Source organism: Anastrepha ludens, chromosome 5, assembly GCF_028408465.1.
Source record: "Anastrepha ludens isolate Willacy chromosome 5, idAnaLude1.1, whole genome shotgun sequence".
In the NCBI taxonomy this organism is placed as follows: domain Eukaryota; kingdom Metazoa; phylum Arthropoda; class Insecta; order Diptera; family Tephritidae; genus Anastrepha; species Anastrepha ludens.
This window is the reverse complement of record NC_071501.1, coordinates 33,823,538-33,834,189: the sequence shown is the minus strand read 5'-3', so window position 1 is coordinate 33,834,189 and position 10,652 is coordinate 33,823,538.

The following is a 10,652-nucleotide window of genomic DNA, read 5'->3' as shown; positions in this document are numbered from 1 at the left end:
GTATGGCAACCAATTTGGTGACAAAAATATTTTTTAAAGGCGATACACTTAGGGAGCATGATTACGCATACCAGTGAAAGGTTCTCGATTGCAATACACCTGGAAGTGCGCAGAAATGATTTCTGGCGAGCCATTTAAGCAACATGAAGCCTAAGAAATCGCTTATATATTCCTTGCATAGCAAATATAAACCCATTTAAGGGTCATGCTGAAGCGAGGAGACCAACTTTAGTAAGACATGGGCTGAAAAGTCCCGGGCCTTACAAAGAAAACACATTCTGTTTTTGTTCAAAATTAGCTTTATCTATAAACTTCCTTCCTTCCATCAAAAACAACGCAACCATTCCAGCGCCGCTCTAACTTTTCAATACCACAATTTATATCTTGCCTCAAAATTGTCCTCAATGTTAGCGATAATCTCTGCATTCGAGCAAAATTTCAAATTTCTTACCGGCGAGTATTTTTTTGTTCAGGTCTGCGGATAGCCTGTAGTCACTGGGAGCCAAGTTTGGCAACTGCGGTGGATGTGGAGCATTTCAAAGTTCAATTCAATTGTGACGTTCTTGTTTTAGGTCAACAGTGAACAAACGCGGCACCCACTTTGAATTGAGCTTTCTCGTAGTCAAATACTCATGCAATATAAAGCCACGACGTTTATTTGATATCCGCACGATGTCCGCTAACTCACGCAACTGCACTTTTCGTTCATTCAAAACGAGTTTATGGAATTTTTGATGTTGCGCATCATCGGTGCCTCTGCGGCTACGTTTGAAGTTTGCAAACCATCATTTTATTGTTTGTTGTTGTTTCTGATGGAGAGCGAAGTCCTCCCTAACACTTTCAAGTCATTACTTTGCTTCTACGGTATGGACAAGAGACGAAATTCTTTTTGATACATTGTTTTGAAAATAACGTCACTCTTAGCACAATAACTCACAAGCTAATGAGTAGAACATCATGAAATTCTAACAGCTATCTTTTAAAGGTTAGTACTAACTGAAAAATAGGTGAATGCAATAAAGTTAGTGACATCTATGTATTAGGCCCGCCACTTTTCAGCCCAAGTGTTAGATTCAATCAGATGGGCTCCTCTTAAAGGGCTTGCCAGGGTCCGCAGTGTCTGTTTACTAGTATATGTGACTTCTAGCAGCACTTAAGGTCTGACTTGGAGCAGTTGGTTTGATATATAAACGAATCTTATACATATGTACATATGTTATACTTGTGATCTGGCTGTGCGCTTGATTTCAGATGAGCCCCTCAAGTAAAGCAAAATTGCAGTACAACTTGGAACCAGAACTTTCAAATCGTCTCGGGCTTTTCTGTTTATGATCATGGCAAACGTTTTGAGGCCTTTGGCTTGAGAGTATGCATGTGAAGTGTGGGGTCCTTTAATGTGGAGGCTACCACTACTATTATGAAGAGATTTAGCATTGGGACCTGAAATACCTACTCTGCCCCTTTCATGAATGCAAAATATTTCTCTGAATCAAACTTTCTCAAGAAGTTTTAGTATTTTCCCTCTTTTATTGGGACGTATTTCCTCCTCTGGTAAAATGTGTTTACGCAGGTTATTGCCCCGCTTATGTATCAGTGTTGGTTGGATGCGAGTAAATGCTTGGTGATTTCATCTTTCCCCCTACAGAACCTGCAAGTTTTATGCTCAGCTTAATTAGATGATAATTCAATCCAGAATGCCTGTTAGAAAGCCTGTGATGATTCTAGAATGGTTTTTATTTACCTCCGTGCAATTTTTAAATCAGTTTGGGTTAAACTACTTATCATTGATCTCGATTGCACTAAACCCGGTAGGTTGAGCCTGTATGACCTTCTTTGTCTTTTCTCTCGTCCTGAATAAGAGAATAAAAGAGGAGGCGTTGCCCTTTCCAAAAATGACGCAGGGCCTATAAATGGGCAGGTCGACGCGTTCTTGGCTAATTTATCTGCCTTTTCATTCACAGTAATTCCTTTGTGCCCTGGAACCCGTAATCTACGGGATACTTAGTTGTTCTGGCCTTATATATTCAGCTTATCAAGACATTCGATCACCAGTTTTGATGTAATCTGCAAAAAGTTGATAGAATTGATTGTTGCTGATAGCCTCCATCAACGCACTCTAGAACAATACCCACTTCACAATGTGCAAAGCCTGTGTGGCGATTTAAACGCGATAATATTTAAGAACCACATTTTTGTCTCGGAGTAGGAAAATATGTGGCTGGAAACATTTTAATCTTTAGCCTGTCTGTTTCCTCACAGAAAATCTAGGAAATCTAATCGAGTTGAGTCCCACTAAATGAATGGATAATTAGAAACCATGGCGAAGCAGATTCCTATCTAACTCAGATTCTCAGCGGAAATGGTGGCTTTCTTGCGTATCTGCACCTTTTTAATTTAGCAGATAGTTCGACATGCCCGGAATGCCACATCGAAGGTGAGAGTGCAGCACAAGGGACTTTTTACTATGCTAGACTTTACGAAGAGCTTGCCAAACTCGAAGGAGAAATGGGAAGCAGTAAAAAAGTTTGCAGCAAGGATTGTAATAGAACTCCAATACATAGAATGGGAGCGCAAAGCGGGGGCAAGTGACCGAGCTGAAACATCCAACAGATGCGTCAACCAAAGAAGCCCTCTTAGTTGTGAATTTATTTATGAACAGACGAGAAGTACGAACGCTTTCGGTAAGCTTCAAGACGAACCCAAATAGACAACAAGTCGATATCGAGCAACGATATTGCAATTCTCCGATGCCCCATTGGTCACAAAGTGGTAAAGGAAGCTATTGCTAGTGTTTAACCCCTATACGCAACTAGGAGAGAAAACTGGACCTGGTGTGTCTAAAAATCACAAATGTAGCTCCGCTTTAATGAAATACTTTTAGCAGTCCCAGAGTGGAGGGTACACTTCTAAGGTTTTAATTGAGTGTGCGCTCCGCGAATTAATATTTTGTGACTCGGATTAATATTTTGTGCAGCTGAATCTATGCATCTATCATCACAAAGAAAGTTTGACTTCAAAATCTTATAACTACAGCATAAAGCCAGCAAATTTTCTCCTCGTCTTTAACTATTGCCCTCAGAACACTCTTTAACAACCCGGTGGGCCCTCCTATTATCTTTGTACAGCCATTGAGAAGCTAAGGGATTTTAATAAAGTCGAATCCGAGTTTTAGTCAGCCAGAAACTAGTAGCGCAGGCGGTCTTACTAGTGACTCATGCTCCGCGAGCTATATGCGAGTAATATCATTAAATAATATAGGAAGAGAGACGCCTTGTAAGAATATCGAAGATGGAAGAGTTAAAGAGTCAAATAATCATTAACACAAAGAGCCTTGACTTGCTGGCTGGCAAAAGATTCCATGACTCATAGAAGATTTAGTTCCAAGTACAATTCCTGCAGGAATGTTTTTGCATTATTAATTTGTGAGTTTGAAGCAGGTTTAATACTGAAACAACAAATTCAATTATTGTATTATTTTCCACCTCACTTAGAAGTCATTTGGAAGAACTCTCGGCTGTGCCTGGTTGGCGAAAACATAAATGACAAACTGATAACCCACGCCGAGAGTAAACCTCAATTATTGAGGTAATACTTTACCACTCTGATGAGGGTGTAGAATCCGAACCCCCAATTGAAAGCGGTTCGCCAGTTGAGAGAGTTATTAAAGGTAACTGAGCAACGGAGGAGTAAAGTCTTCTTCCGATGAATAAAAGTTACACTTTATGAGTCGCCCTTTTTTTTTTCTGTTGGTACTGACTAGCAAGTACAGCACTCAGCCCAAATTAAGTCCATTGTACTGGCCTCGGGTTCCTTTTTAATTTTCTTTAAATCTTCCCGACCTTCGAAGAAATCTGAGTAGATCTTGTGGTGCCAAGGAGCCAAGATGGTCGCTTCTTAGCGAAAACCTCTAGCCTGATTCGAGCGAAGGCCGGACAGATGGACAGAAACTGGTGCACGGTCTCACCCTCCTCTCCACATGCTCGGCCGAGTGTATTGTCTTAGGTGCCTCATAAGCCAGTCTTATTATGTAACGTAAAAATATGGACTATGGCAACAATTGATGAGGCGATCTTTGAAGCCTTGAAGAAAAAGATTCTACAAATATAGCAAGCGAATGGCACGATGAACTGTATGAGCTTGACTGCGTCGTAGCCAAAGTTCAGCGAATAAATAGCCAGGAGCGTCGCTGGCTAGAGTATATACCACGAGTGCTTACCATCTCTGAAAGTAGGTATTAAGGAATACTTTTTCTGAGCTATGCTATTAAATGAAGAAGACCCTGGCTACACTGGGTGTTTCTAATTGCGGCCAATTAACAGGAGACAGAAGAGACAACTATGGTCGTGGCTTTGGTCATCTCGAGCAAAATCTCTTTGTTCGCCCTCTGCAAATAGGAAGGAGAAAATATGGCCACTCATACTCGAAACTTGTCTATGCTTAAGTTATAAATATAGAAAAAGGCGTTTACATGCGTCATACTAGAATTTTTATTATTTTTCCCAAAGCTCGCCAGTCACCTAAAATGAAATGAAATTTAATTAACCGAAGCGCAAATAAGCGTAAAAGATGATAACGACTAAAGTGTTGACGTTCCTACAACGTTGGCGAGGAGTGCAATGGCGAGATGGCTGTAACAGTGCGAAGAGCAGCGAGTCAGCAAACCAAGTGTCGCTAACAGCTTCAACATTAGCAGCACCGGTAACAGCTGTTGCCTGCCTAAGTGTCTGCATGAGTGCCCAGCAAAAGTGAAATGGTTGAAGCTACAAGAAGTTACTCCTTTACTCCTCTATAGCCTTAACCATACACTTCTTGCGATATCGGTTTTTGCTATGAATATTTGTAGGTGAATTTAATAATTAAAAGACAATTGCGTGGGTACAACTGCGCTTCTACAATGTCAGCAAGCGTACGAGGAATGGAGTAGGAGATGTGTTTTTTTTTTCAATAGAGGCTTACAACCATTTAAATTGCAAGCGGGGGGTTGTCGGAAATTAACACATTTTATTAGTTACTATCTACAGTGGTGCGAAAACGTAAAGATGAGTTCAAATTACTCAGTGTTGCAAAATCAAAAAAAAAAAAACTCCACGAAATTTTTAAGTTACTTAGTTGAGCTCATAGATTTGGTCTTAGTTAAAAAAAAATAGCTCTGAAAATTTCTCAACACCCTCAAATTTCGAAGTTTTTTTTCTTAAAAGACCAACTTGGTATGACCTCGCCTACAAAACAAGTTTTAAATCCTTTAATTTTGAGGCAATTTTTAATCATCGTATGCCTCTGGAGAGCAGAATATTGAACATTTTTCTCATTAGCACTGACTTTTATGAATATAGCTCGACTTTATGAAGAAATTTGCAATCAATCTGACGTTTACATAACTTTTTTTTACCTATTTTCAAATTTAGCAGTTATTTTTTCTACAAATTTACTCAAAAGTATTTCCTACTAAGACATTTTCTTTAAGAATGTTTCATTATCTGTAAAACAAGATATAAAAACTTAACATTAACTACAGCGTCAAGAAATTATGAGGTTTTATATAAAGTGAGGAAATAAAAACATTCTTTACTACAATGAGAATTCTGGTGTTTCGTAAACAATTTGAAATAAATGAAGGATATATGGATGGAGGATGCTTGACCAAATCTACAATCTATACTAGGGGTAATGTAGTGAACAAATTTCTCGCAAGCTTATGAACTTCTATACCACTTGAAAGCGAGTAAAAGATAAAAATAACTCCGCGGACAGAAGTACCACTTACTGGGAGTTTTACTTAAAACGTTAAGAAGAAAACCTTCAGACGTCATTGAGAAAGGGCGATATAGGTAAGTGCAATCAGCCAATCAGAGCCTAAATCTCCCATGAAAAGCCAGTAGCCTAAATCTCATATACAAAGCGAAGTCCAAAATAAACAAGACTGGCGCCATAAAAATTGGTTTGATGGCACCATCTTCTAAATGAGTTAGTGCGTTGGAAGTAACATCCTTAGCTGACTTCCAATGAGAGCTTGGTGACATTCGGTTCAGTGGAAGCGAAGTTATTGCGTCTAAAGTGTCGGTAGGTTTGTGTCACCTGTACAAAGAGCTAATATCAAATTTTGTTTACCGAAACATTTGAATTCATGAAAAAAGTTTATGGCGATGATTGTCGATCTCCTGCCAGAGTTCATGAGCGGTTTACACGTTTCAGAGATGGTTGTGAGGACATTAACGACAATGAACATTCGGGCCGGCCAAAATCAGTAGCCACTGAAAACTACATCGAAATTGTTGGTAAATTTATCAAAAATGAATCAAAATAATCCTTAAAGTTCATGGAATCGGAGTTGAATATCTCCAAAATATCGATTTATCGCATTTTAACTAATAATTTGGGTTTACGAAAGGTCTGTGCAAGTCTCATTCCACACAAGTTAACTGAGGACCCAAAATTGCTCAGAATCCAACATCCAAGAGACCTGATTAAAGAGGCGAGAAAAGACGAGAACTTTCTTTACAACATTGTAACTGGTGATTAAACGTAATATTTCCAATATGGACCGGTAACTAAACGGCAAAGTGCCCAATGGAAGGCCCCAGACATCCTAAAAGCGATATTTTCTATGACAAATAGCCTAAACTAAATAGGTTATTACATTAAAATGGTTGAACTGACGGTTTAAAATGTGTATTTGTATAATAACTGAATGAGCTCCCTTTCTATCATAGGAGCTAATAGCATTTTTTTGGGAAGTGGGTATTTTGAAATGAAAATAATTGAAAATTTTGATGAAAGATTTGACTTTTCTAAGAATAGTCGTTGTGGAGATCGGTCCGATATTATTTTTTATTTAAAATTATTAAAGCCTACTCTCTCTAATACAATAAAAGCTTGAATCTGTTTCATTTGCTTTATTTTGTTTTGAAACATAGATAGCTACCCTGTATTTGACGGCGTTGGATTTAGTTTTTTTTAACTTTGTTTTTGTTTTAAAGGAACAGATTTGGACCAATAATTGCAAAGCGATTTATGAACTGAAGGACGGGATTTGATGCTCGATTGATGACTCATTGTTTTCCACAAATCGGGGGCTCTACAGTTTTATGCCACCTTGTAGCGTCACATGGTTTTTTATGAACACCTTTTTAATGGCACAAATGCACTCGGCACAAATGCACAACGAACGGCCGCTATTAAAAAAATGTATTTTTTCACTCCTGGTATTTCGAGCCCGGGTACTGCCGTATGGTATTCACACGCCATTCGACTACGACAGGCACTTTTACCCCGTACAAAATATTAATATTAATAATAAAAACGATATACATGACGCGTGTCACCTCAACTCACCACTTCAGTTCCATTTATCTGCAATTCCAATCACTGTGCCGCCATCACCCACAAACTCATCGGACAAGGTAGGCAAAAGCGCGAACATGGGCGGGCATACAGAAAACGCAGGCAGAAAGATGTACAATAATTTGCGTCATCATTGCGATGCGGAAGCGTATTTTAACAGCTGTCACTTTGCAGGTAATTAAAAATGTCGCGCGCTGGCATATGCAGCGGTGCCTAGAGTCTTACTCCTCTCAAGACGGTGAAATGAACATACAAGTACAAGTACATTCACCTACAAGCAGCATCAGATGTTTGTAAGTACGTTTGGAGATGTGGATGTAAGCACCAATACACGTAACTCCTCCAGCATAGCGACTTTGTAAGTTCAATAGGATATGTAAAGATGTAATCTCGCACAATCGAAGGCAGTTGTTGAGGTGTTAAAGTGTTAATTGCCGCCCTAAGAAATATTTATTAAATTTTAATTATTACATTTTGCGAATTGTAGAGCAACTTTTTGTGTTTAAGATTAATGTACAGCATATAAAAAGAGGTGGAAGAAAATTTGCGTGTAATATTGAGAAAATGTCTTCAGGTTGAAAAGCAGTGTTTGAAGTTTAAAGAAGTAGAAAATTAAAGAGATAGCCGAGAGGGTTTGAACTTCTTATATCGGGCCCTCATCGGCGGGGATTGCAAAAGGAGTTTTGGATTGAAAGAGTTTCTTATAAAATCCGTCTGCCTTTTGGAGTGGGTAAAAAAATGTTGGTTCCTTTACCAGGAGGAAAACATCATGAATTGCCATTCATGTAAGATTATTTATCATAGAAAAGGATTTTCATGATTTGTTACGTAGAAAAATTGGCAGTATGCTATAAAGTTAGAGCCACCACACTCTACACTCTTCAATACAAGAAAGCTTAAGTAATTAGGGGTTAAAACATGGTTCTAAATTATAATATTTATCCTATCTATACCGGCGGCCGCGGTAGACAAAAGTATTGGTGCGCGAGTACCCTTCGAAAGGCGTCGCACAGTGCGGCCGATTCCCGAAAAGCTGGCCAAAACTCAAAAAATTAAGTAATTGATTCAAAATTTCTTACTCGGGGGTTGTCGGAGTAGCTGATTACGAATTTGATCTTAAAATTTTGAAAATCGACCCCCTTCCACCCCTATTGGCCACCCCCTCACGTGAAATAGCGTATATTCAAGAACATAATCAAGATGCATGTAAATTTATATGTTTTCGGGGTCGCAAGGTAGTAAGTGGTAGCAGCTGAATCTTGTTTTATTCAGTAACCATTACTTTTTTGAGAAACCTTTAATAGGTTTCAAAGCAGCATATGACAGCGTTGTATTACTATACAGTTTGAAAACTCAAATTTTATAAAAAAAAAATGCAAAAAATGTATCTACGTATTGCTGCAGCTAAAAATTTTGTGTCGAGGTATTGAAGATTTCTCGTATTTTACTAACCTTCTGAAGATGATTCCATTTGGTTTTGTTCAATTTACTCCATTACAAAATCTTTGAAATGTGTACAACTTTCACTATTTATCGACAGTAATACGATGCTCAAACGAAGGCCACGTTGCGACTGAAAATACAGAGGATACTTAGGGTACAGGACGTTGCTATGAACGGTTTTCACTACTCAAGGCATTACTGTAGCCAACCCAAAGAAAAAAAACTCTATCTAGAAACATTTTTTTTCGACTTTTGGCCAGCTTTTTAGGAATCGGCCGCACTGTGCGTCGGTTCGAATTACCGTGAAACCCCAAACTGAAGGAAACGCTTTTTCTAATAGCGGTTGCCCCTACGAGTGAATTTCTGCCGTGAAAAAGCTCCTCATAAAAATATCTGCCATTCAGAGTGTAATAAACCCATTTAAAAAAACAAATTGTATCCGTTAGTCCTTTGTTTCTCTTAATCTCCAGATCGAACGCACCAAATTTTACGAGATGTTCTCTAGTGGACGAAGAAATTTGCTGAGCAGGTTATAGGCTACTTTTTTTTCTACAAACATTGTACTCCAGGTGGCTCTGGTGGCGACATATATCTAAAAATTGTATTTATATTGCGATTCCCCTTATATTGAAAGCATATACATATTGACTAGGGAAAAAATATGTTAAAAAAGTGCTCACTAGGGGGCGCTCGGATCAAGATTTCTTTAAAAACGCATTTATGGTCCGTTGTTATTATTCCTTTTTTTATTGACAGTTGTATTTACAGAAAATGATAAAAATTGAAGTTAATGATGCTGTTATTAGGATAAAAAATAGAAAGGCACCAGGTGAAGACCTTATAACAAATGAAATGCTTAAATATGGCGGTAAAAAATTACACCAGCAAATAACAAATTTATTCAATATTATAATTAAAACCGGTGGAATTCCGCAAGGATGGAAAACCAGCATTACGATACCCATATTTAAAAAGCGTGACAAAAAAGATCCACAAAATTATGGAGGTATATCATTGCTTCAATCAACGCAAAAACTATTCTCAAAGACATTATTAGGGAAACTAAACTCGTACTTGGACATACAGGAGGAACAACAAGATTTTCGAGTAAATAGATCTAAGGTGTACCAGAAGACATTCTTATCGTCATTAAAAACCTGAACTGTGATTTTTGTGCAAAACCAAAATAAGAATAGATGGAAAATATATCAACGAAGTTTCATGCGCAAGCGGATAAGCGGATACGACAAGGAGACTCGCTGAGCCCAATACTCTTCAATACAATAATGGACCAAATAATAAAAGAAGTCAAGTCATTAATTTCATGTTATACAGATGATGCCATATTAATTGCGGACTCTGAAGACAATTTGCAAAGATTACTACATAAATTTATAGTTACAGCCAACCAGTTTAATATGGAGGTCTCCAGAGAAAAAAATAAAAAGTTTAGTAGTTGCCAAGAATGCGATCAGATGCAGACCTGAAATAGAAAGGACGATGATAGAGCAAGTTATGAAATTTAAATACCTGGGTATAGAAATATCCAGTGACCGCGACATTATTAAGGAAGTCAGAGAGAGATGTATGCAGGGCGCACTTATTGCAGGTTCCATTAGGGATGTTGTATGGTGGAACAAATATATGACCACTGAAAGCAATACGCGTATATACAAGACTGTAATAAGACCAATGCTGACCTATGAAGCCGAAGCACGAGCTGAAAACGCAAAAACGAAACAGCTACTGCGTTCAGCTGAAATGCAAGTTCTACGATCCATCGTAGGAAAAACACGTCTTGACTGCATTAGAAACGAGGTCATTCGTGACGAAACTGACGTTAATGATGTAGTGAAGTTTATGAGAAC